This window comes from Papaver somniferum, chromosome 3 (genome assembly GCF_003573695.1).
Source record: "Papaver somniferum cultivar HN1 chromosome 3, ASM357369v1, whole genome shotgun sequence".
NCBI classification, from domain to species: Eukaryota; Viridiplantae; Streptophyta; class Magnoliopsida; order Ranunculales; family Papaveraceae; genus Papaver; species Papaver somniferum.
In genome coordinates, this window is record NC_039360.1 from 133,420,147 (window position 1) to 133,427,524 (window position 7,378).

Below are 7,378 nucleotides of genomic sequence, written 5' to 3' on the forward strand. Positions count from 1 at the left end.
GACCCCCGCTTTTTCAATTGGTATCAGAGATGGAAAACATGTTTAAGACCTTATAAGTCTGTGTTTGTAGCGATCTGACTCTATGGACAGAAGTGCTATCTCAATAAATGCACCACCAGATCCAGGGATTCCAGAATTCTTTTCCATGTCTGATTTAATTAAATCTGTAGAAGAAATTCTATCTAAACCTCCACCAGGTTTAAAATCCGTTGAAGTTTTTCAGGAATTGAAAAGAAACTTGAAAGCCTTCTGATGTTGATCTGTATCTCCAGAATGAATAAAAATCTCTTGACAGGCTAAATCATGTTACTATGAATAATATTTATGTTGAGGTTAATATTGATTTGTTAATCAGTGAGAGCAATGTTCCTCCTCCGTGTAATCAAATTAGTCGAAACAAACTAAACGATTTAAATGGGAGTTTAAATCTCAGTCATCTGAGTATATCACCTCAAAGCATGAATTGATTCAGTGCTCAATTCCTGATACTTCTTATCAAGATAGTAGTATTGCCTTCATTTTTGAAGAAGCTAAGACGTCTCTGTTAGAGCATAGCTCGGTTGAACCCACCAAGCGTTGGTATGCCAAGTTTGGTTGTCATATTTTAGTGAATCAAAACTCATTTTAAGAGTCGCTTGATTATGTACTAGGGTCAACTTCGTATAGGTAAGCTTGAAAGTATTAGGATATGAGACATTACAAGTATTTCGAAGATTTGAAGAAGTGAAGAAGTAAGAAGCTACAACGACAACATCATCCTTCCACTTGAGGTTAGTGATATTTGACTTGAACTGTTTCATTCCCTAACATATTTTTCAATTCGTGCATATTGAAAACAAAACTTCGAAGCATGAACACTCTAGATAGACATAGTATTAAGGAATACAATATGAAGTTTATTGCTTAACCATTAAACTTTGTAGATAAGACATCGACATAATCGTTTAAATGATATTGTGATTATGTATGGGTATGAGGTGAGGATTTCATCCTAGGAAATAATGTTTTACATGTGTTTTAAGGAAGTAAGTTCATAAACTTGTTTATGAATCGAAAAGGAAATCGCTAGTCGTTATTGGGATTGTTATTCATTGCATATCTTGTGAACAACCAATATGTGTGATTTAGTATAACCGCTCATGACTTGTTTGTGTTCTTGGAAAAATTATTCAAAAAGGTCTGACTTATGTATTGGTATGACTTTTATTAGTGAAACCGATCTTAAGTAATCACCTGATATGGTATGATCGAGTTTGTGATTGTGTATGACCGAATCTGGGTAAAGGAGAACCGATCTTAGTAAGAGGTGCAACACATCACAAAGGGGAATTGATTTTTGTACGAGGTGCAATAAGTTTGTAGCAGAAAGGGGAACCGATCCTATGGACATGTGCAACACATATAATTTAGATAACATATATATGTGGGGAACCGATCCTAGTACCTAGTCAACCGAATTTTGGAAAGCTAGTGTCACTATGCACAGTACTCACATGGAGGTAGAACCGAAACTTGTTTTTGTAGAACCGTTAAACCCATGTTTTGTGATTGAGTGTCCTTGATCAATCACATAGTTCTTGAAAGTCAGATGAACCAATTCTAAACTTGTTTGGTAGTGTGGCAAATCGGTTTCAAGGTTGTAAGTATGAAAGAGGACTTACAAAGTAAGGATGTCGACATACTTTGAACACGCACAATAATATTTATCTTTTATTGTTCAAAGTTATTCCTTAATAGCTAAAGGAAAAAAATCCCAGGATCGAATTATAAATAAGTTAAGAATCTTTTATTTAAGGTTGTTAATTTTATTTTAGGAAAAATAAGAATTAGTAATGTGCATTTACTAGTTAAAGATTTTCCAAACAGATTTTCGGTCAAGATTTTGGACAGAGTATTTCCAGGAATTATGGAAACCGAATTTGGAATTATATTGCATATCTTGAGAATATTTTATGTTTTAAAAATTCCTTGGTGTCCAAACTTCTTTGTCTATAAATACTTGAAGTTTGCAATGCTAGTAAACTAATCCTTCGTGACAGCAAACTTCCTCGGTTGTGTTGTTACTGGTGTAGCCGCTTATTCGGAGAGGAGAGTAACCTAATTAGGAGAAATCTCTTACGACCGCTCAGTTTAAAGTATTCTTCGGGATTGAGAAGCTCTATTAGTACCGTTGGTGGGAAACTAGATAATTGCGGTTTATCTTGTGTATTCGATTGATTTGATTGACTAACGATGGTTGAACTTTGATTGCACCTAGTTTGTTTATGCTTGAGAATCTTCTCTTCTGATATAAGATTTAATCAAACTAGATCAAAGTTTCGACAGGGATCTTTAGACTGTTGTCAGTGCTAAAGACGATCTTGTGATAATCCATTGTTAATAGACTCCGTTTTGTGCGTGATTGATCACAAGAGATTCAAGTTGTCGTGTGCAGGTGTTTATTGAAGATCTAAGAAGATTTGAAGACAAAGAAGATATTGCAGATTTCTGATTTGGGGTTCATAATCTTTGGTGTGCACAATACTTGTTTCGGTATAAGAGGATCCAACTATAATCGGTTTATCCTTGTGGTAGATTGGATTGATTAGTTGTGTAGATCGACATCAATACAATTCTTTGTGATTAAAAGTATTGATTGAAAAATCTTAACAATTAACTTTGGTAGTTGAACATAAGATAGATCTAAAAACCTGGCGAAGGAGTTTATTTGAAATAAACAGAAGAGCCTTTGTCGAACTCACATCACTTGGTTGAAGAGAGTTGATACCAAACAGATTTGTTGTTCCTTTACTGTTTGGAATACGAACCAAAGGAATTGTTCCAAGTATGTGACTTATTCATAAGTTGGAGGCGTGGGAATACATACGAAACTAGGTGAACTATAGGTTTAGTTTCTTGGTCTCAACTATACGAAGTTGGTTTAATTTTGTGTAGCGGCTTAATCCTAAGAGTATTCAATTCTGGACAAGGTCCCGGGGTTTTTCTGCATTTGCGAATCTTGCTGTGTTATTTACTTTATATTTCCGCATTATAATTGTTTTATTACAATTAAAGTAAATTACACAAACGTTAATTCCTATTTACTTGATAAGAAATCCTACTGTGTTTGGTTAAGTCCGAACCTTTTTATCAAATATACATACTTCATTGTTGTATTGTCTCGATCTCGTATCCATAGACGATCACACGAAGTGTGAACCTATTAGTTGCATTGTCTCAACTCAGTCCATAGACAGTCACTTTCGGAGAAAGAACTTTTAGGTAGAAAAAGTTTTAGCTTGAGGTATATTTGGGTACCCTCGCCTTTTGAATTGGTATCAGAGCAGGCAAACACGAAAAGATCTAACAATCTATGTTTGGTGCGATCCAACCTATAAGAATGAACTCGAGTTCTCATGAATCGACTTCAATTAACTTACCGCCAAGATTTAACGGAACAAACTATCTATGGTAGAAATCTGCTATGAGATCATTTCTTCAATCACGAGACTTTAATACTTGGCTATTAGTCGTCGATGGTTACATTCGTCCAAAGTTAGAAAATTCAGAAACTGAGTTTATATGTAGATTTTTCAAACGAAGAAAAGGCGCTTGCAAAGCAGAATTCAGATGGTTTGAATGCTATAATACATGCTGTAAGTCGTGATCTACAACATCATGTATCAACATGTCAAACTTCGAAAGAAGCTTGGGATAATCTTCAGATCGTATTCGAAGGAAACACTTCAGAGAAAGAAGCTAGACTTCATACTCTTACGTCCGATTGGGAAAACCTTCGAATGGATGACAACGACACTTTTGAAGAGTTTCATCTTAAACTCTATGAGATAATGAATGTCTCTTTCTCTCTTGGAAAGAATATCTCTGAAAAATATATAGTGTGCAAAATTCTCAGATCGTTGCCACCAAGATACGATTCTAAGAAGCATGCAATCGTAGAAGCAAATGATCTCTCAACTCTCTCACGAAGCACACTCATTGGAAAGTTAAATATCTTTGATCATGAATCACAGTCTATTCAAAATAAAGGAATTGCTTTTAAAGCTGCAAAAATTCCGAAAGCTCCAACGGAGAGGAATAGACAGATGGATGATTCAGATGAACAGATTGCAGAAAATTCTGATGATGAAATTGAACAATCATTATCATTGACTACCAGACAGTTTTGAGATCTCTTGAAGAAAAGAAATAAGAGATTCATAAAGGGTACTCATCGATCTTCTCGTCCACGTGATCGAGTTCCTGTAAAAAAGGATCATGAAGAAGATGATGAATATCAGCCGCAATGCTTTAAGTGTAAAGGGTTTGGTCATATTGCTAAAGACTGTCCCAATCTTAAGAAATACACTGGAAGCAAGGCGTTGGCTGTAACTCTAGATGAGACCTATGATTCATACGATTCTGAAGAAGAGGAAACAACTAATATTGCATTAGTTGTCAATCTTATTTCTTCCTCCTCCATTAGTGATTTACCCATTTTAAAAATGGACATGTCTTCCGATGTTATTAAATCATCTAATGGTAAAGGGAAAAATAAGACAAGATGCAAAAATTGTCTCAAAAACAGAATTGCTAAAAGTGCATAGGCAACCCAAGTCAATCTCAAGATACTTCGCTAGTTCGAGGTAACAAGAAGATAACTTCTCATACGATACTAGATCAAGGACAATCTTTTTGTTCAAATTTCCATAATGAGAGAAAATCTCATACTAATACCACTTGATCGGTATTAGAATTCTTTCCTCACCATGTGTGCCGAATTTTGAGTGAGGAAGAATAAAAATCAAGGCACTTATGTTAGATTATGGAAATAAAATCTAGTATTTGAAAATATTTGATATATTCGTATTTTTAGGAATATTATATTTTTGGAAGTATGAAAATTATAAAAAGATCCTTCTCCTTCTTTTTTCATTCCTTGTCCGAACCATGAGTCTGGATCCAACATCTTCTTTTGGCAAGATGCTAGATCAGAAAGATCAACTTAAGATTAAGTCTGGATCTTCTCTTGATATTAAGAGTAAAATTAGAAAAGGGTATTGGCTTAGCAAGAAGGAAAAAGAGAATACTCTGAAGAAATATCAGTGTATTAAAGCATTGACACACTTTTGTGTTCAATCAAAGACATAATTACATGCTCTTGTAGAATCCTTCACGCAAATTTCTCACTTGCAAGAGATTCTGGTCAAGCAACAAGGTTTTCTACTTGAAGAAATTCACAAGCTAAAGTCTGAAAGTAATAATCCACCTTCATTTAGCTCTGATATGAAGGACTGAGTTGCAAAAGAAAATAAACATCAATTTTTGATTTCTTTCAATGATTGTATTAGGTCTATTATGAATAAAACTGTTATGAATAAAATTATTTGATTTATAATTTTTCTTGTGATGGTTTTTGATTTACATAGCCTGTATGGGATGTTTGATTTCGGTTTTATTACCTTGATATTCGATCTCATAATGTTTTGAACCCTTATGGTTTGGGTGACTTTTTGATTTAGCGGGATTAAGTTCTAGCCCATGTTGGTAGGCATTATCAAAGGATCATGAGGGGTTCTGGTAGAAACAATATGTGAAAAAGTCACAATATGTTGAATCGGTTTTGATTTAGCGTAAAAGCATATGTGTTTCGATGGTTTTCAACTTTTGCTTGCAATAGTTAAAAACCGGTCTTCAACCTTTCTCTGGTAAAGGTTGGTTGTTGTTATTCTTTTGTTTTTCATAAGGATGACAACATAATGATATTTCGATATCAATTCTCCCTGGAAGAAGATGCAAACATATTGGAGAAGTGGATGCGAAATTTGAGGTACCAATTTTGTTAATTAATTGTTTTCCTGTTTAAGAAAAGCATGATTTTTATTTCATATATATTTTGCTTTTGCTTGACTAAATTTCGGTACAATTGATGTTTTATTCCATTATGTGTGTATGGATGTGTGTGATTCAATTGGTTCCGGTTAAGAAAAACTATTGTTATCTTGCTTTATTGTGTGGTATCAATTGTTTAGGCTTACAAATTTTCGGTGCAATTGTGGTGCTATAATGTCTATGTTGTTTCAGTTGCTTCCGGTTGAGGTGAATAATTATGCAAGTTGATTTATTTTGGTTTGTATGAATTATTTATGGCTTAACGAAAGAAAAGGTTTACAGGATGGATTGTTTAGTCCAATTCGATTCCGGATAAGAGAAACTAAGTTATCTTAGTTAGACTTATCAAAGTGGAGGTTTCGGTTATTCAAGTCTAATCGAATGCCTTAGCAAGAAATGCTAGTTAACTAACCTAGTACTTGTCTTGTTTAAAATTTAAAGGTCTAAGTTATATGGATAATTAGAACCTGATGAGAAAAATAGATTTATCTTTATTTTGGTCTTATCGAATGAAGCGATTGTATATTTGTACAATCGGTTTAGCAAAGGGACTAAGTTACTTAGTTAATTTTTGGTTTGCTAAACTAAATTGGGAAAATTGCTTCGGGCTATTATTTCCTTGATAACATATAAAAAAAAAATACTTTATAGTTTCGGTTTTGATATTGGTTATCAAAAATGGTGTGTGGAACCCTCGTGCTTAACTCTATAGGTTTGCAAGTCTATTTTGAGATTTGTAAGATTCTTTTCGGTTTGTCCTTTATTTTTTCGTTTCTCTGTCATTTTGTGACAAAAAGGGGGAGAAATATATGGAGTAAACAAGTGATACTGGCATTGATTTTATACTGATTGGTATCACTAAGGAAAAGGACAATTATGGTTAAACGTTTATCTGACGAAAGAGTGAAAGCATAGACGAAGGGGGAGTAGCCTATCATATTAATTGGTATAACAAAGACATGCAGATTGATAAAATCTACCTATCTCACCTTTAGGGGAATATTAGCTTTGTTATTATAATGTCAACAACGACATTTAAGGATTGAATGTATGCAGGTTATTGTGCTGTTGAATTCGGGAATCAAGCGTATGTGTAATGAATTCTTGTAATTTGTTTATCCATATGATTGTAAGAGTTTTGTCACTAAAATTGACAAATTGGGAGTTTTGTCACTAAAATTAACAAAGGGGGAGCATAGCTCGGTTGAACCCACCAAGCGTTGGTATGTCAAGTTGGGTTGTCATATTTTAGTGAATCAAAACTCATTTTAAGAGTCGCTTGATTATGTACTAGAGTCAACTTCGTATAGGTTAGCTTAAAAGTATTAGGATATGAGACATTACAAGTATTGCGAAGACTTGAAGAAGTGAAGAATTAGGAAGCTACAATGACAACATCATCCTTCCACTTGAGGTTAGTGATATTTGACTTGAACTGTTGATCGTTGTCGTAGGCGTCAAAAATAATTACACTTTCTTACTACTCAAAATATAAATATAGAAAGGG